We start from the raw sequence: 20,487 nt of genomic DNA on the forward strand, positions 1-20,487 counted from the left end.
GGAAACCACATATTTACCAGGAACCCCTGGGAACTGTGCACCACATTCTCTCTATTGCAAGCACCTCTTTGTGTGTGAAATTTTAAGCATCTTAAGGGGATTTTATTACAAATGCTTTGGTATGATATTTTTTTTGTTGTTGTAAAAAGTAACAGTTGTATTGCTTGTAGGACATAATCACCCAGAAATGACTCAGTTCAGGGATCAATGTGATGCCATTATGAAGCCCTGCTCTGGTTATCCTCAGGGATCATGTCAGCCCTATGTGATTGATGATTGGATGGTGCAGCCAGCTGAATCTGCCTCACTCTGTGCTCGCTCTCGCAGCGTTATCCTCGTGCTGCGAGTCTGAATGGAAACTGGCGCCAATTAGTTTACTTTGTCTCGCTCTACCAAAAAAAAGTGTAATTTGCTCTGGAATTGCCCCCCCCACCCCCCTTCACCTTGGATGGTTATCAATTACAGCGTACACTTATCCACAGGCCTGTAACTACTGCAAAGGTACACCTACTCCACTCCATTCACTGCTGTATTTCAACTGAAAAAATACGAGGTTTTGTTGGAAGCATCCGAGGCTGTTTTTGCCTCAAGTAGCAAACGTTGTGCTGTGTTCAGCAGTGTGCTGTGTTCAGTGCTGATTCTCCATCCAGAGCCTCCCCCACTGCTGGGCTGCTGGTTTTTAAGGTTATCAGGGGCAAAGCCACCTCTGGGTGGGATGATCAGTCCATAACAACATGGAGCAAATCATTTGCATCAGATGGCACTGATTAGGTCTGTACTCGGTCTCTTGATAATCTAGAAATTGAATGACCCCGTATAAGGAGACCCTTGTTGTCTTGATGACAGCCGACTGCACTCTGCTGGGGACCTGCAAGGTTCAGGTCAGGAGCAGAAGGCAGATAAACAATGGTCTCCGTACACACAGCCACACGCAGCCCTTCGGTTTTAGAGATTGTTTTACTGATCCAGGATACTCTACATGATGTTGCACAGACATTTATTTGCTGAGTGTGTGCATTCATGTGGGGGTGTGTTTGTGTAGGTGTGTCTGTGTATGGAGGGGGGTTGGCGGTATATGTGTGTTTGTATGTGTGTGTTTGTGTGTCAGTGTACAACAGCAGGGCAACTTCATAAGCAAAGAACAGTAAATAAGTAAAGTTTTGGAACTGGCAACATTTGGTGCATTTTTGATGTCATCCGGAAGTTGTTCCAAAGCTGAACCGCATAGCAGCTTTTGCTTCATCATTTACCGTTTAGTTCTGCAGGTTTTGCTAACAAATATTTCCTCTGTGAGTTGAGAGTTCTGTGTGTGCTGCTGAGGCATGTCTGATAGGTAATTAGGTCCCGTTCCATTTAATGTTTTATCTACAAGCAGTACTGCTTTAAAGTCAATTCTGTGACTTACTGGAGGTCAGTGCAGGGCCTTTTAGTATTGGTGTAATGCAATCAGTTTTTGTGAACACCCTAGCTGCTGCATTTTGTATTGCCTGAAGCTGTTTGATAGTCTTATTAGGAAGACCTGTGAAAAGTCCATTGCCGTAATTAACCCTGCCGGAGATAATTAAATGTGTTTTTCCAAATCATCTTTTGACCTAAGACCACTGTTTCTGAGGTTGTAAAAATCTGATGTGGGTGTTAAAATTTAGATCACTGTCAGTTAAGACCAAGATTTTTAATAGCCTAGTATCATAAGCCCTTTTGCATTCACAGTCACACACACACACAAACACACACACACACACACACACACACACACACACACGCAAGTATGTTTCTCAACAGCCCTCGAGGTGTGAGAACAGTAAGGTACTGATAGGTGCTGCATGCTGTCAGCACAACACACAGACCCATATACCTCTCCTCCAAATACACTCATGGCTGTATCATAGAAGGAAGAGGATGAGGACAGAATGAAGAGTGAGAGATAGAGAGATAGAGAGAGAGTTGACAAAGATGAAAGCCCCTGCTCCTACCTCTGTTCCTGCTCCGCCCTGGTTGCCATGAACACCAAATCAATGGAAAAGCCATTTTCACCGGGGCACATAGAGGATATGGCTATTTGCAGGATGGACTGTGCCTGTTGGGAAGCAAAGAGGGGGAGTGATAGAAAGGGAGAGAGAGAGAGAGAGAGAGAGAGCGAGAGAGAGCGTAGGTGGTGGGGTTGATTAAAGGGTGATTGTTTCGCATTTGTTATTGAGAGGTGACTACCGAAATTAATCACAGGATGATCTAGATTGCATCCCGATGCCATTAGAGCCCACACACAGAGTGTGTGTGTGAGAGAGAGAGAGCATGAGTGTGCATGTGTGCACGTGTACATCTAATGATAAGTGAGCTGCTCTGCATTCATCAGAGCAATTTTCGCTCTCTCTCTCCTATCAGGTAACTTGCTCCGCTAATGCCCTGGATAGCATGTATTGGGTGGCCACACCCAGCTCAAGAACATTCAGATTGATCTCTAATAATCCTGTAACCAACACCTGCCATTTACATCCCAGCGTGTGTAACACTAGGCTTTGATGAGCACTGGGAACAAGCAGCGGAGCTGAATGTGTAAACAGGTGTCGCTGTGCACTGCCTGGGGTTTCGTACAGAGCCGAGGTCTTTTATTCTGTCGCCTCACAATCTGCAGAAGAACAATAGGTATTAGAAATCAATCATGAAGAAGCCTACTATGGAGAATGTATTTGGGCTATCCATTTCTGTTTCAGACTCTGGTGTTCAATAGGATTTCCTTTTTTTTGTGCGTCCTGTGCCTAAATTGTTCTGTGGGCCCCTGCTGTGGGCTCACTGCAAGCATGAGAAATTTAATATAAATGGAATCTGCAGGCTTTTCTGTAGTCCCACCAATATTTGCTTTTATGAACTTGAACAAGTTCATGTACCATAAAAGTATATTGTCATCTAATCTTATACATATTTCAGTAAGAATCCTGATTCCATTTCAGCTTAGCTGCACAGATACTAGTCTGATTGGCCCTGAGACATACCCTGGGTAAGTGGCTTACTGGCTGTTTGTGTGTACACTTTATATATAGATTTCACACGTTTGTCTGACCTCCTTTGGGTTCTCACATCTTCAGTAGCTGGATTTCTATTCCATAAAGGTAGCCTATTCAAGCTGTGCCCCGGTAACATCTTGGGAGAATCGTGAAACATTACCTGGTCAGTAGATATGGCTTTTTGGAGATGGTGTTTGCCTGTTGCTAGACCTTCGGCTCAGTATTTCCAGTCAGGATTTTCTTTCTTGAATGGTCGAAATGCAAATTAAGTTGAATGCCGTTTTCTATGTCTTTGCACAACATAAACGTGTCTGACCTGCAATGCGGCGGCCTCTCTGCCTATTAAAACATCTCTTCACTTTGTGATTTGAATGGAAACGCTTCCAACACGCTTGTGTGTCGCATGAAAAATAGGCGTCGGTCCGCGCCTCAAGCCACGTCTGAGACGTGCGTTTCACGCAGGCAGTGTGCAAGGTTTAACCTGTTAACATGGGAGCCAAAATAAAAACGGACACGCCACGCAGCTGACACGCTCACGCCAATGCAGCCAGTCTGAATCAGCCCTAATCAGCCCTAAATTACCAGGAATCACTTGCAGAGATGGACCCTTTTTGAGAACCATGCAGCAGGTCTCTGACAGACGACCACCTCGTTAAAACAAAAGAGGTGCCACTGAGGACCTTGCCACTGTCAGACGAAGCACAATGACTGGCCTCATTCATATTTTAACCCTTGCATGCTAAAGTGACTCTCTAGCTACCGTGCTCCCTTGCCCTGTCAAAGCAATACAGCCCTGCTGACCTATGAAGTATAATCATGGTTATTTGAGGAATCCAGGGTGAGCACCAGTCTGTTAAATTGGCCTCAGTCATTGAGGCTTGAGAAATGTCTCTGGACTGACAGCGGGTGGAAGAGGTCATTTTTTAATGCTTTAGATGGAGATTGGGTGGCCGGTAATGGGCACTACAGTACAGAATAGAGTACAGTCTGTTCCAGGGATTGTGCGGTTGAGCCCCCACGTCTTTGGTTTGGTTAATGGACTACCTGATGGAATAGTGTTATCAGCGCTTAGATTCTTTAGCACTTTAGCGCTGTTATCAGAGAGAGAGAGGGAGAGAGAGAGACAGAGAGAGAGAGACTGTTGTGAAGAGGGAAATAATCGACCACTCATCTGTGTCCTTACCTTAGAGGAATAGGTAGGAGTTTTATAAGTCTGTGGTCATATTGGTTACAAATGTGTGTTTGTGTGTGAGTTTGTTCTTGACTGTGTAGCATTCAGATGTGTTCTTGTGGACACACACACACACACACACACATACATGCCAACAATGATGTAGCTGCACTTGTGTATGGAAGTGTTTAGTACTTGATATGTTTGAGTTGTCATCAGCGCTCCATTCTGCCTCTGCCTCGCCTTGGCAGTTGGAGCGTTAAGGGCCCCCCCGCCGTCCTGTCGCTGGGGCCAGACCAACGTGTTTGCCATGCCAAGCCGCTCCTGCACTGGGCAAACACACTTCCCTCCGATCAGTGTCCTCTTAAAAGCCCATTAGGAGTCCATTATCCCCGCTGCCTTCACCCGTGTGCCAACTCCACACTCTCCAGGGACTCCATCGGCCCCTACCACGTTACCTTTACCCTCCCTAAGAAATGCAGGGCACAAAACTATGGGAAGACCCTTCTCTGCAGACCTAGATACATCAGCAACTTAAGCTCCTCTTGGGTTGTTTGGTCAACAGACCTCCCCTTTCTCCTGAACGTGTGCCCATAGAATGCCCCAAACATGCCCACAGCAGATTCTTTTGTCATTAGCTTCACGATGCGCTTTCAGCTACCCAGTGCCACACAATGTTCCAGCCTGTGTGCCAACCACCCTTATCCCCCCCTCTCTGACGTCAGAGGAAGTGGTTGCCTGCTCATTTGGCCCATCGTATGGCGTCTAACGAGGCAGGAAGGAGAGAGAAAGGGAGAGAGAGAGAGAGAGAGAGAGAGAGAGAGTGTTCCACATGTGTTTATCTGCTAAAAGTGTTTGCCCCAAAAAAAGCAGGTTTTATAACCTGACTGGGATGAGTCATGTTGGGCTGTCCTTGGCTTTTTGTCCATTCATAGCATCATCTGGGGTCAGAGTATCTTCACTTACACAGTTGGATGTAGGTGTTTGTGCACAGGGTAGCGAGTACTTTGTTGGGCATTTACAGTATATACAGTCTATGGTGTTAGATCTTTGGGCTGTGATAATGAGCAGCAGTAGAAAGGAGAGTCCATGGAAGTTATGCAGCCAAGGACACAATATTGGTATTCTCATCTTGGCATGCTGGTGAGATCAAGGTTTGTTCTCACGTGTCAAGGTAGCATGGCCTGTTATCAAACCCAAACCAGGCCCTCAGGGCCAACGTGTTTGGAGGGTCCGTTAGAATACTATGCTATTTAAAAAGCGGCAACTAATGGGGAAGTGGGTTTTGAATACAAATGCTATAGGCTATAGACGTGTAGATAAAACAGTAGTTTCTAGCTTATTTGAAATTTGCCATTTTAGTAAACAAAATGTGTCTTAATATGCACACCCAAGTCCCCTCAAGAAAACTCAGGGTACTTTGAACAAAGTCTGCTGTTTTCTGCATAACGCATTTAAGGCTCCTTCTGCGTGAGCTGTGTTGATGTGTTTTTCATTTTGTCTGAATCCTGACCCTCTTCTGGGTTTCTCTAATGGGTTTGTGCTTTGTTGTGGATGCAATGATTCTACAGTGGGGTATTCTGTTAGGCATCTTCACTCATTATCGTTAGTAGAATGGGCTTGCTCTCTCTCTCTCTCTCTCTCTCTCTCTCTCTCTCTCTCTCTCTCTCTCTCTTCTTTTCTCTCTGTCTTTCTCCCTCTCTCTCTTTTTCTGTGCTTCTCTGTCCATTTATTTCACTTTATCTGTTCATCTTCTTTCCACTTTACATCATTTGGCCATTCCTTCGCTCATTACTAATATTGTTGAGTGGTTTCGGTCTACAAAAGGTCATTCAGAAAAAAATAAAAGCTGACTCACAGTAGCAGACCTCTCATAATTGGATCTGGGCCTTGTCCTTTAGTTACAGCAACCAGTTACGTGTCAGAGAGGAAGAGGATTGCACTAAATGCTCAGGCTCAAGCTCTGAACACCGTGTCTGTATGAAGTCCTAATCACAACGACATTTGGGATCATATGAAAGCTATACGCAAGGCATGCTAATCAAGCTAGCACTACCCCGACCCTGCTCTCCCTTCCCTCGCTCTCTCACACTCTACTTTACTCCACCCATTATCTGCATTTTCATTTGATACTGATATCCCAGAGGTGGATTGACTGATTTTGAGTTTAATCATAGTCTTTCATTAAAGAGAGGCTTGTTCAGAAACCACTGAACGTCTCTATAAGGCTATAGATTCAGGTACCGGTAAGTAAACAACTAGCCGATAGGCATGTGCAGCAGGTCCACAACATTAAACTCTATTGACGTTGGTCAACGACATCCTGGTCTACGGAGAGGAGAATGACCTTATCCTAAACACTGACAAGACCAAAGAAATAGCACTGGATTTCAGGAAGAAACCTCCCCCTCTACAGCCTCTTATCATCAAAGGGACTGAGGTGGAGAGGGCTGACAGCTACAAATTCCTGGGACTGCAGGTAGATAGATAGATAGATAGATAGATAGATAGATAGATAGATAGATAGATAGATACTTTATTGATCCCCAGGGGAAATCAAGGTTACATCTGACCTGAGTTCGACTCATAACACCACAGCAAAAAAAGCCCAGCAAAGGCTCTATTTCATCAGGCTGCTCAGGAAAGCTGGTCTGAACCACCGCCCCCTCACCCAGGCCTACAGAGGACTGTTAGAGAGCATCCTCACCACAGGCATCACTGTCTGGTATGGTACCACCACACAGGCTCTGCAAAGAGTCATAAAGATGGCAGAGAGGATCATTGGGACAACACTTCCCTCCATGGACTCTATGTTTGTGCAGTGCTGTCAGAAAAGAGCAGAGAGAATCATCAGAGACTCACTCCACCCAGCTCACTCTTTGTTCAGACACAAACACTGCACATACAACCTGAGACACAGCAGAGCGGATAGCATCATCACCCACAGAACACGTTTTTTCAATAGCTTCTTCCCTGCCACAATCAGTCTGATGGCGAAACAAAACTACTGAACATGTTAAAATAACTCACACTACCTCACTCAAACTGACATGTGCAATATGTGACATCTGTGAAACAGGATTATGTGTCTTAATTAGTACTTGTATTTATTGTGTAAATGTTTTTTCTATATATTTATTATTGTATTTATCTTTTTAATATAGTGTTTTTACCCCATAGTATTGACTATGAGAGCACCGCACAAGAATTCCAATGTGTCTGAACTGCTGGTTTGTGCACAAATGGCAAATAAAGAACCTTGACCTTGACCTTGACCTATTTTTACCTCAGACAAACAGACAACTTACTTCTTGAAGATCCCAGATGATGTTCTGTCCCATTCATTTGTTTGACTGAAGGCATAATTATAATAATTTTACTGACTATAACTACCGATAGTCTAATGTTGGCAAGAAAGAGCTCAAAGGGATTATGGACAGGATAAGACAAAGCAGAGCTGATGATGAAATGCCAAAACAATAATTAATATGTCGACAGGAGCAGCAGACAAGACAGACTGACAATGATAAAAATTAGCAAAGCATTTCAAAATAATAATCCAAGGTTCCACAGATGAAAGCTGAAACCAAGATGATTAAAATGTCACCAAGATAAGCCAGCAAATGTATTAAAGGTTGATCAGCGATTGCGGGGTAACGTCACTTACAGAGACATGTTTTTTTGACGGCCTGCTTAATGGGCAGGCAGCTAGCAGATCGTTAGTAAAGATTAGATGAATGTGATAATTTATGTTTGGGCCTTTTTTGGGCCTGAAATCGCTGATACAACCTTTAAGCTTGTGATGAGATGATGACGTAATTAGCTCTTTTCCTTGATGAGGCTCCGTGAGATTCTTCCATCAGAATAGGCTGCCACAAGCAGCTGTGGGATATGGGTGTGTTTAGATGGGCACTGAGGTACTTTTCTTCCTGTCCTATTTCGTCTTCTCGTCTCACCTTCATGTCGACTAAAGAGGCAAAACAGAGAGGGGAGCCGGGGCTGCTCTAATGGACTGTTAATGCATGCCCTGGCTGCTCCTGAAATAGGCTACTATGACAGTGTTTCCCACAGAACACAGTAACACAATTGAAAGGTTGCTGATGTGTGGATGCAATTCATAACGTTTTCTACATAGTTAAAATAAAGGTTCGTACTTCTCCTTGGGACAAGCACTTTTGAATTTTGGAAAACACTTTTCCATTTACATTGGGATTTTGCAAACATTCAGTTTTAAGAGTCAATAAAATGAGCCCTTCAACTTCAAATTTGCGCAGCATGGTCACGATGCTAAGCGGATTTAATAGCAATTTAGGCAGACATCTTCTATGCAATGCTTCTATGTGGCAACAACAATCCTTCAACAATTGTGAATATTTTGTTAAATGCACATGCAGAGATGGGGCAGCTGGCTTAGAGAGAGCGGCATGGGCAAGGAAAGGCTGCGTGCGTAAAAAGCGCAGCTCCATGGCAATGCAAGGATTTGATCTTATATTTAATTTAGATTAAATTAAATTAAACATAGGATATTAATCTGTGGCGGCCGATTTTTATTTTGTGGCGCCCCGCCACAGATTAGTCAATGTATGGGAAACACTGGATGAGCTGGATGTAGCACAGAGCATGTCTATATCATCTGCTCCTTGTTGTCATCCTTCACTAAAGTAGTGTTGCAGCTAGACCTCAAAAGCATGTGAGGACAAAGGTGGTTCAGGTCTGAAAATATCCCCATGTCTTGTTTTTGTTTCTTCACAGTAAAGATGTTGGAAGTACCTGTTTGGCCTTGTGTGTGTGTGTGTGTGTGTGTGTGTGTGTTGTTTTTGTACTGTTTATCTTGACTTTCTTGACAGAAAGAGGGTACCTTTAAAACTTTGTAAATATAGTGGATTGATGGGTGGAATAACATTCACTGTTTGGGATCTAAAAATGTTTTATTGTGTCAAGATTAAAACTGCTCCCTTGTGAACCCCTGGGTTTAACATATTTCTGGTGTTGACAATTGTTGAGAATTTGTTGTTGTTGTTGTGTGTAAGTGAGGATAGGAGCAGGCTTCACTCAATGTGTACCTTTCTAAAGAGAGTTAAACGTCCCACATACTTGATGCACCCGACCAGTAGCGCGACAATGTGACGTCACAGAATACCATTTATACTCGCGCGTGGTGGTCGCGACACTAGTTGCAATATTCTCCTGAACAGAGGTGTCACTGTTACAAGCTGCAGTAAGAAACACTAGTAGCTAGCCTCTGTGATGGTACTTTGGTTGACTTTGGTTGCTAATCACAACTACCATTACCATTATCATCTAGTTTCCAAGGTGTGTGCACAGGTAGATAGGTAGATAGATATATAGACAGATACATGTAGATAGATAGATAGATAGATATATAGACAGATACATAGATAGATAGATAGATAGATAGATAGATAGATAGATAGATACTTTATCCCGAGGGAAATTTTAATAATTTAAACAGTTTAGTTAGCTGGCTAGCTAGCTAGCAGTAATTTCCTGAAGTGGAAAGAGATTTTGTTCAGGCCTTAATAGATATCCTTTGTTTGAAAATAAATCGTTTCTATTCTTTCCTCTTAACTCATTGAGTGCCAAAAACGTAATATTTTATCATAACTCGGTTGCCGCTTTGGGTCGAATTAGTGACGCATGCACGTCAGGTCAAAACCAGGCCATTTTTGTGGGTCAGTAAGTAAGTAACAGGCAGCACTTCATATTTCATGAAAGACGTTATATCTCCATTTCTAGAAAAAAACAGCGGTTTTGATGAAAACTAGCCACTGTTTAGCTTGGGATTTCTCAGGAACAGAGGCGTGTAGAAATAGACGGTTTGCACCCACCGAGAGCTTAAAGTCTCACCTTTTAAACGAGCCATTGTATGTGTTTATAGCTATAACACAGAATATGCTGTGGCTGTACAAAAATCATCAACAATGGTCTAGATTGCTGGCACTCTAGGACAAAGCTCCCGAAAACAGCTTGGCATTCAATGAGTTAATTCCATGTGTTGCAACTCTCATTGGTAACTTTGTTAACTTATGCAGTAAACTATTTAAAATTCCCACTGTTACAAAACACTGCAACTCTCATGTTCATGTCTATGGGCGCTAAATGGGGATCCAAAGATTGTTAAACGGACCAAATCCTGTCAGAAGTTCTGCATAAAGAGGCGCTGTCGATGACGTACGATTGATGAGCGTGAAGTTGCAACCGCCAACAGCAGCGGCAGAAATAACCGGCGACACCTGATATAAGGTTGATTTTCTCCAGACTGGATTGCTCAAAATGCTAAAAAATGTACCTGAAATGTTCAGAAGGGTTTGAGGATCATGAAAATGTGCCCGAAATTCACATTCCTAACTCTATAGAACCAAGACCTTAGCATATGTGGTGAAATTCTGAGCTATGCCCATAGAATTCAATGGAGCAGTCGCTGCCTCTGCTCTGCATAAAGGGGATTTTGACCCCCTTGTGCTGATCCGGTTCCCGGAAGTGGCTCCTGATGAAATATCTTGCTCTTCTTTAACAATCTTTGCTCGCTACCCAAGGGGCAGGCTTAACGCTCGAGAGCGAGACACTATGGCTGATCTGAGGCTAAATAGTAGACCAGTTCACCTAGCCATCCCATTGAAGCCCATTCAATGTTGGCGCCACTTTGACATCAAATAACGTTACAGCTGAAGCGTTTTAAGCCTCTATATGAACTTTTTCTATTTTGGGAGTAATACAACATTGTGTAATTGGTGTCATAACCTCGTAACTGACTTAACGGCTGAGTAATAAACTTTTTTCCGAAATCAATGCTAAAGTGACGTAATGAGCATACAATACAATGAGCATACAGGAGCAAAATAATCGCATTCTCTGGATAAGAACAAAAGCATCGGAGCACATTTCTGCAAAGTTTTGATGGATTGACAGTAGCCTAGGCTATGAATGTGGCGAGTGCTGTTTATACTGTATGACATCACCTTTATCTACGAACAACTAGGACATTTAGAACAGTAATGTAGACATGGTGGTAACGAAATAAGTGGCTACATACCCAATCTCTCGGTGCAGCTATCACAAGAGTTACACGAGTCAGTCTACGTGCCTACATTACATTTACGTCCCCTGAGCCTGCACAGAAAGCCTCGTCGACCAACAGGAAACGGTTGAAATTTGCTTCACCCGCCTCGATTGACGTCTACGTGATGACTCTGTCCATATCCTTTATTGTCTATGGTGCTACCTGGCTTAAATCTTGGCGCGCCAGCAAGATCTACGTCATTTTGACGTCACGTTGTCGCGCTACCGGTCGGGTGTGTCGAGTATGTAGAAGCCCTTAGAGTGCTGGCCTGAATAGTTGGATCAAGTCAAGTAGGAGGGAGGCCGTACCATGCAGAAGTTTACTTTTTATTTGCACAGACACGTTTCGGCGTTTCATTTGCACACTGAAGAAGGCATGAGCCGAAACGTGTCTGTGCAAATAAAAAGTAAACTTATGCATGGTGCGGTCTCCCTCCTACTTGACTTGTTGTTAAGTGTGTGTGCATGTGGGTTTGTGTCTGTCTGTAAGAGAGAAAACACCAGTGAAATCACATTTACCCATAGGGTTTGACACTGAGCTGGAACCATAATCATCCTGAGTGCATAGATACACACATCCTTATCCCCCACTCTGCACATTGTAATTACTGCTGCTGGTCTGTGAACATTCGCCTCCTGTTTTCCTGGACATGGAAATCGATCTAGGCTGTGTCTCTGCTGAACACACACACAGACCCGGCCGCCAGCCCCGTCTCTCCTTCCTCCTTGTGCTCCTGAAGGAGTCTTATAAAGCCCCCGTGCTTGTTTCGGTTACCGTAGCTACCACGCACTGGTACTGGCCCAGTAAGACGACAGCACATCGCCTCGGCAACACATCGCCCTGGCCAGCTCAAAAGCGTATATTGTTGGAGAGGCAGGAGTGATCAGTGCCCCCAGTGTTCTAGGCTTTGACACCATTGTTCTGACGCACCCTCCCTCCCTTCTTCTCTCACTCTCTCACTCTTTCTCTCCATCTCTTATGCTCTCTTCTCACTCTCTTCCTCTTTCTCTCAGAGGAATTTTATAGTGGTATCAAGATTAGCTGAGTTAGTGTTGTATGTTGTATGTCAAGTATCTATAGCTAAATTCCATACATAGCTCATTCAGTGAGGAAAATGTATAATGTATTATAAAATGTCTTTTACTCTGGTATGTATGGTAAGTTATACTTCAAAGATCAGAAGAGGTGTAGTCCAAGTCCAGGTTTAAGGAATTCAAAATGTCTGTTTGCTTTCCCCCCACCTATGCTGCACGGTGGATGAATCCCTATCGCCCTGTCATCCAACTCAGCACCTCAAATTGAGATAATTAGCAGGAAACACTCTCCCCAACGTGGGCTTGCAACCCCTAGTGGACAAACAGAACTGATTGGACAGTCTGTAATTAGGCAGACTCCTGCCCTGTTGAGCGGAACTGACAGCGGCGGAGTGTCCTCAGGGTGTGTCCTCATCTAAAAGGCATTGCGGCTGGCACATCTCTTCTCCTCTGAGATGGACCGGTCACTTCTTAGTGCAGTTCTCTTCTCCTCTGAGAGGTGTCAGTGGTAGACGTGGCATGTTAAATGTGTGTGTGTGTGTGTGAGAGTGGGAGTGGGGGTGGCATGTGTATGGTAGTGGAGGTTATTGAAGCCCAAAGCCCACGTCCAGATGGTCAAGGTAAGTGACCTTGACCATCAGGACAGACAGTAAGGGAGTGAGTGTGTGTGTGTGTGTGTGTGTGTGTGTGTGTAAGAGAGAGAGAGAGAGCGAGAGAGTGTCATTCACTCATGAGTTTGAACAAGACTCCCATCCTGCATGCGCATTCATTCCATGTGCTAGTGTTTAGTCTACGTACCAAAGAGAGAAATCTTTCTATGCCCACTGCGCAATAATGCCACCATGGCTGATGATGAAAGGTAATTATGTCATGCGCGGGCTTGCTTGATGAAGTTGTAAGCATCACGGCACTGCTTATGACTTTACTCAGAAGCCGGGTTGGCGTGTTAATGCCCATGCTGGTTTCTCTGCGGCTAAGGAGCACCCGGGACGGTGAGTTAATTATGCCACTGGGAAGACACAAGACGGGAGCCTAATCTCTCAATGGCAGCCTGTCTTTACTGGATTCCAGCTGGCAAGCCATTTCCGACATTAGTCATGTCCAAGATGTGTGCAAGTGTGCTTTGCAAGTTTGTGATTGTATGTGTGTGTGTGTGTGTGTGTGCATGCGCTTGTGTTTGTGTGTGCGTGTGTGTGCGTTAATGTGTGAATGTGTGTGTGTGTGTGTATGTGTGGGATGGTGCATGTGTTACAATGCAGGGCGGGACTGGGTTGCCCATTTCTGTGTCCAGGCCTAACAGGAAACGTCTGTCTCTGCAGCAGTGATGACATCTCACTGGTTGTTTACTCTCCCATCTCCATATAGTCTCAGTGTTCTTTTGACAAACTTATTCAGTTGGTGATGACATGCTGCTCGTTCTCTCTTTCGACTGAAAGCAACCCCCCAAGCCTGCCTGAGTATTTAGTGTGTGTGGCTGTGTGCATTCAGAAATATCTTGCTAAAAATGGTTAGCACGAGCACCCCTTCAAATCATGTCAATTAGAGAGGCTATTCACCATGAAGAACTCAAAACAAAGGCAGAAATGGAATTCAAATTACTTTGTGAGATGTGAAAAGGTTCTAGAGACGAGGAAAATGCAGCTCTGTATAATTGAAAGGAACAAAAGCTATTGTTGGCCAGTGGATTTATTCCTGTGTAGCTTACAGTTGCCATTGTTTCACAGCCATAGCTGTTGAGAGGGATGTGGCTGTTGTTCGCTCGTGCTTCACCGGGAGCTGCCATATCTCACATTCTCTGTGACAGTCTGAGGGCAGTGTGAGTGAGAAGTGCACACACACACACACACACACACACACATTTACTTGGCACACACAGTGGCTATGGGAACATGGCAACACACACACACACACACACACACATGCACATTCACACACACACACAGAGACGCAGGAGTGCTGTCATATGGGACAAAGCTCTGTATGAAAGGCTGGGCATCCATTGCCCTGCTCACTTCCTTTTCTCTGTCTGACCCACTCCATTTACCTGCAATAAGAGGAAGAGGAAAAAGAGAGAGCGAGAGGAATGGACAGAGAGAGAGAAAGAGAGAGAGAGAGAGAGAAAGAGAGAGAGAGAGAAATAGAGATCTGTTGCTTGTGCCACTTAGGTGAATAGAGGACAGCTGACGAGAGAGATTTGAAAAAAGAGAGCTTGGTACAGCAAATGCGGAGAGAGTCAGAGAGATGGAAAGAGTTGCTTTTTTATGTTTTGTAGTGTGCTCACACACTCCCAGCCAGTGTGTAAACACATGAATGTGAAGCAGCTCTTAGTGGTGCGAAGCCAGAGACTCCATCATGGCTTGGCAAGCGGAGCCCTTGCACAGTGCTGAGCTCAAGCACATTGCTCTACTCTAGAGCCTCATGCTGGTGCAGTGATGCCAAAATGCAAGATTTGAACGAAATAAACATGAAAACAGACACAACACGCCGTATGTAATGAATGCCAATGACGGTGTTTTGAAGTTCAAGGAAACCCCAGGAGAAGTTCAAGGGGTTGGTTTTTGACAACTAAAGGCATTTTAACCAAAACCAAATTCATAATTCATTACAATCAAATGCGAGAAAAGCATTTTTTTTCAAGTCCGACGTTGTCTATTCTCTACTACAGATTTCATGGTCTCCTCTCCTCTCCTCTGTTGTCCTCTCCTTTCCTTTCCTCTCGTTTCCTCTCTTGTCCTCTCCTTTCCTCTCCTCTCCTCTCTTCTCTTCTCTTCTCTTCTCCTGTCTTCTCTTCTCCTCTCCTCTCCTCTCAGTCCTTATCTGAGGGAAGGAAGTGACCCGGGTGACAACATGGCTGCCGCTGTGGAACAGAGGGCTGCTTCTCTCCCAGTGGTCAGTGGGTGCTGGCGAGTGAGTGGCTGTTGTGAATGCAGGTCCAGGGGAGGCTGCTCTGGGCCTCGGGTGGGAGTTGTGGCCGAAGGCCTGGCATGCCTTTCCTCGACCCGCTCCGCTGTTGTTCCCGTCTTTTCCGTCTCGTTCTGTCGTTTTTTCTCTCTCCCGCCTGTCCTCCAGAGAGATGCCTGGCGTGCCTCAAGTCCCACCGGGCTCTCGCCGTTATCCATGGGCTGCATTGTTGTAGCCTGGAGAATGGGGGGCACGGGGCCAGATTTGGTGGTGGGGAGCAGATAAGCCAGAGAGAGGGACAGAGAGAGAGAGAAAGAATGAGACCGAGAGAGAGAGAGAACGAGAGAGAGGGCCCCTGCCCACTCTCCGCATTCTTGCTCCGCTGTGCTCTCTCTCTCTGTGGTCGGGCTGCCCCTGTGAGCCCTTCTCGGCCACACCCTGGGTCTGTGGGCCTCCTGGATCCGTGCTGCTTGAGCTGAACAGAGTGGCCAACACTTGCCCCCTCCTAATTTGTAACCGCCTTATGAAGAGAAAAAAGCATTGGAAAACATCCTGTGTTTTCCTGTTCCTCTTCAGAGCAGAGTTGAATTAAAATGAGTTGTTTTCCATGTGAGATGTGGTGTTTTGCAGTGCAGCGGAAGTAAAATTGAAGTCAAAGTGTCCGTTTGAACTGTTGTTTTTCAGTTGCATCACATTTGTATCGTCCTCCTATTAAAACTGTTGGAGCATATGGTAGCACACCGCACCCCAACCCCATGTGACCTTCACTCGATGAAATTTGAGGGTGTAAAACTTTGATGTCTGAAGCCAGCTGCAGATTAATTAGGTGTTCGATTAGATTTGTTATGAACGGATGATGAAAGGGGCCTTTTGATAGTTGTCAGTGGTTATTACTCACTTGCTTGAGTGTTACTCTGTTGAGAAAATAAATCGATACACAGGTATGTATTTTGTATTTCGGCTTGGTCAGCTGAATGTGTCATCTGTTGGAAACCAAGAGAAATGTCAGCTGAGACATTTCTCTTGGTTTACAGCTAATGACACATTTCCCGTTCCTGTGATGTTCATGGCATCATTTGTTGTTCGTTACATCATTCTGACCCAACCCCAGGCGGCCTTGCCAACCATATGGCATTTTGGAACCTGGTTTCAGCATGATAACGTGAGCAGGGGCCTGTTGCTTCTCTAATGTTTCCTTTTGAACAAGGAGACAAAGGCAGACGTTAGAGGAATGGGCCTGCCGTGGGCCAGTCTGGTCTCTCTCTCCAGCACGCCCCCATTGAGAAGTGCCAGACTTTGAAGGTGATTCAAACGAGCAACAAAGCAGTTAAACAATCAGGGGTGCAGACAATCTCACACTCTTTCACACACCACCTCCCCAGTCTGTGTGTGTGTGTGTGTGTGTGTGCGTGTGCGTGTTTGTTTTGTTTGTTTGTTTGTTTGTTTGTTTGTTTGTTTGTGTGTGTGTGTGTGTGTGTGTGTGTGTGTGTATGTGTTAGTGACTGCTGGGGAATCTGTGGCAAACAGATGTGCCCTTCTTCTGAACTCCACATCACAGCTGTTGAACCCTTTGTGGCTCCGTTCCACAGCGGGTTGTCAATGGTCTCCAAACTCCTGTTTTGCCACGCACGCACGCGCACACACGCACACACACACACACACACACACATGCACGCACACGCACACGCACACACACAAACACACACACACACACACACGCAGAATAGGCCCACACACCGAGCTCATGGCCCATGCCACACGTACCACTGGAGGGCCGTGAGTTAAACTCTGATTCTTAGGTCCCATAATTATGCATAGCGTGCAGGTGACAGGAGAGGATGCTTTTGTCACTAGCAGAATGCACTCTTCGTCCCTTTCACACCTGTTCGCTCTCTCTCTTTCTCCCCCTCTCTCTTTCCCTCTCTCTCTCTCTCTCTCTCCTTAGCACTGTTTCTCACTCGTCCCATTTCTGGCTCGCCGTGGGGTTTACACTTTTTATTTATCTTATTCATTTTATTTTTCTCATTCCGAGAGTGTGAGAGGTTTTGTAAACAAACATAATCAATACCCTAGTGTTGCGTTTCTGAAAGTGTGGGTGCACTGCACTAGAGACAGGAGAGGTGGGGTGCAACGAACGGAATAAATATGTCTTCTTGTGCCTATCTTTATTAATTGACAATGAAGAACATACACACAAAACAAAACAACCACACACAAACAAACGAGTCATTAAAGATTTATCCTACGGTTGCTGAGTGACAATTGAATGAGTTGACGGTCATATTCAAATTTAAACCACTGCCAATTTGAATATGACCGTCAACTCATTTGAATGTCACTCAGCAACTGTAGGATGACATCAGAAATATGCGCAGTGGTCTCTTAATTGTTTCCAGAGCTGTATATGACCTGGCTAAAGAGCCTTCCGGACATATAGGCAATTTACGCAAATATATATTTTTTTGTGAACGCTTGTTCTGCCCCCTACAAGATGCCACCCTGGGTGGCTGCCCATGTCGACCACATCAGAATCTGCCACTGACACAAAATGTATATTTTGCCAATAAATCACTTCAAACTGCAGGTCATAATCCTAAGGGAAGAAAATACAGAAACATGTATATGACAACAACATCCGTTCCAGGAGACGGAGAGGAAAATATCAAGTGGAACCATGTGCAAAAAGAACGATTTGAGGAGAGAGCTGTGTAGGTGTTGTGTCTTTAACTGTGGATAGCATGAGACCCAACAAGTTAAGAAGACACTTAAAACATTTTCATTTGGCCTATTTTGTTGCCCCCTTCCAAAGTGGGGATTGACAGAAAAAGTTTGAGAACCACTGCAACTGGGGTGCCCTCACAATCTCTGCTGTTGCTCTCTCTCGATACCTCTTTTTTTCTTTTCTTTGTCTGTCTTTCTATTCATCCCCCTCTCTTTCTTTCTGCCTCTTTCTCTCTCCCCATCAGAGTATCTTCGAATTTAAGAGCTCTCGATCAGATGGCTCCTTCTTTACCGGCCACCTCGCAAACAACCCACTCCAGGAAGGATATGAGGCTCTCAGAAGGAATGAGATTGTTACTTTAAATGAGTTTTGTAGTGCTGATCTCATGTAGAGTGCATATGAGAATGTGCATTGGTTCTTCCCTTATTCACTGTGAAGTCAGAGAAAGTACATGTATGTGAAGTCGTAGTTATCTGAAAGCCCATGCACCAGTTGAATACAGTATATGCCATCAAATCAGATTATTAAGTGACTTGTTATGTCAATTATATTACAAGGACCATTGTACCTGGTGCAACTCGGGGTTAAGTACCTTGCTCAAGGGCACAAAGTTGGAATCCGGGAACTGAACCCACAACTTTACAGGCTACTGCATGCTAGCCTAGCTCCTTAGCCACTACGCTACCATTAGACATAAATGTCCTCAGAATGGCACATTGTCAGTGTAGTGTGTAATCTGCGCTAAGATCTTGATTACAGCAGAAATAATGCACAGAATTAAAGTATATGTGGTATGGTATTTGAGTTAGAAATGAGTGTCTAATTAGAAATGAGTGTCTAATTGAATTTGACCTCACACTACATTTCTATGGTATCATTGTGGTGTAAAGTAATCACCTAAAGTGAGATCTATCAAACCCCTTAGAGCCCTTGACGGCAGAACTGCTTCTGAGGCGCTGATTGACTGACTGATAGATTTTGTAATTAGAGAAAGTGAAGGCAGTGTCCCCCTGCAGTCTACAGACTCATTTAGATGAGAGGCACATAGAGTGGTTCACTTAATGAAGCTGGGAGCCCCAATAGACATCCATGTTGATCCACTTAGAGTATCGATCTGGATAGAACTGGCTCTAGATAGTGTTGATAAGATCATACAGTTTTGTTTGGTTTTATTCCTGCCTAAAATGGATGCTTCTAAGCTTCTTATATTGCCTCTGGAACTTCTTTTATCAGGGGCCTCCCTTTGGTTCTGTCTGTGTAGATTGATTGGGATTTATGGTGGAGTGAGTTTTTGGCTTGGCTTTTGGATGAAAAACACAGTAGCTGAGAAGTGTCATTTAAAGAAACCTGATAAAGATCAGATCTCCGGTAAGGGGCAAGTGATCCATCTACAGAGATGAGTATGCGGAGTGCGGAGTGTGGACAACATCATTTGCTTTGGGGCCATCCTGGGTGCTGCTAGATCACCACATCTCTAAACACAAAAGTGAAAGTCATTCTGTGAGACCTCCAGTGGCCTCACCTCTCTGTCTCTCTCTCTTTCTTTCTGCCTCCTCTTACTCTGCATCTGTCTATCTGTCAGTCTGTCATCTGTTAGTCAGTCTGTCCATCTGTCTGTCTTCCTGTCTATCTTCCAACCACCCAACCCCCCCTCTCTCTCTCTCATCCATTGTACACACCCACTGACAACCACCCATCCCATCCCCTCACATCCCTCTTTCTCTCTCTCTCTCTCTCTCTCTCTCTCCTCCTCCTCTTCCTCTTCCTATTCCTCTCCCTCAGCCTCCGGCTCATTCTCATTCTGTTCATCTCCCCTCTGCCTTCTCCGTGGTCCTCCACCCCTCCTCAGCCACCCCGCCCAGCTCAGCCCACCCCTCCCAGTCCCTTGCTCTCCATGCTCCGTTCAAGGGGAGATTTAGTGTGGCTTGAGCCTGCTATCTGTGCCGCACGTGGGAGAAGGATTGATTGTGCTGAGGCATAAGCAATTACAGGATTTGTGTGCACACATGAATCATCCACTGACATCTATAGAGGGATTAAAGTTGCGTTTGTGCCGAGTTACAATTACAACATGAACCGCCAGTGTCACTTACATGGGACTGCATAATTTAACGTGTTTTAATCCACTGGAGAGAAACTGGAGGCCTGTGTTTTAATTTAAGATTATCCATCCCTATTTTGGTAATAATGTTAGAGAGAGTCAGCCTGAAGGCTGTGTTCCTATCTGCATTCCAGAGAGATTGTGTTCAACGTTAGTGTCTGTTAAAAAATATCGATAGATAGATAGATAGATAGATAGATAGATAGATAGATAGATAGATAGATAGATACTTTATTGATCCTCAAGGGGAAATTCAAGAAATATCTTTATTTTCTGTCCTCAGAAATCAGTAAAGTGCACTTTTATTAGTTTTTTAAAGACCTGTCAAGGTAAGTAGATACAGGTCTCTCTGTTGTGGGTTTTCTTGATATTTGAGAACCACTGCGGATATTTGAGTCACCTTACTGAGGAATTGCAATAAGATCAGACATCTGAGTTCAACCATATCTACAGTCCTCTCTCTCGCTCTCTCTAT

At 44.6% G+C, this 20,487-nt stretch overlaps 1 protein-coding gene across 1 annotated transcript in view; it reads left to right on the forward strand.

The window, feature by feature from the left end:
- LOC125305455 (myelin basic protein-like) overlaps positions 1-20,487 on the forward strand; it is a 40,750-nt gene that overhangs the window by 18,098 nt on the left and 2,165 nt on the right. The window lies entirely within an intron of this gene.

This window comes from Alosa alosa, chromosome 13 (genome assembly GCF_017589495.1).
Source record: "Alosa alosa isolate M-15738 ecotype Scorff River chromosome 13, AALO_Geno_1.1, whole genome shotgun sequence".
Classification (NCBI taxonomy): Eukaryota; Metazoa; Chordata; class Actinopteri; order Clupeiformes; family Clupeidae; genus Alosa; species Alosa alosa.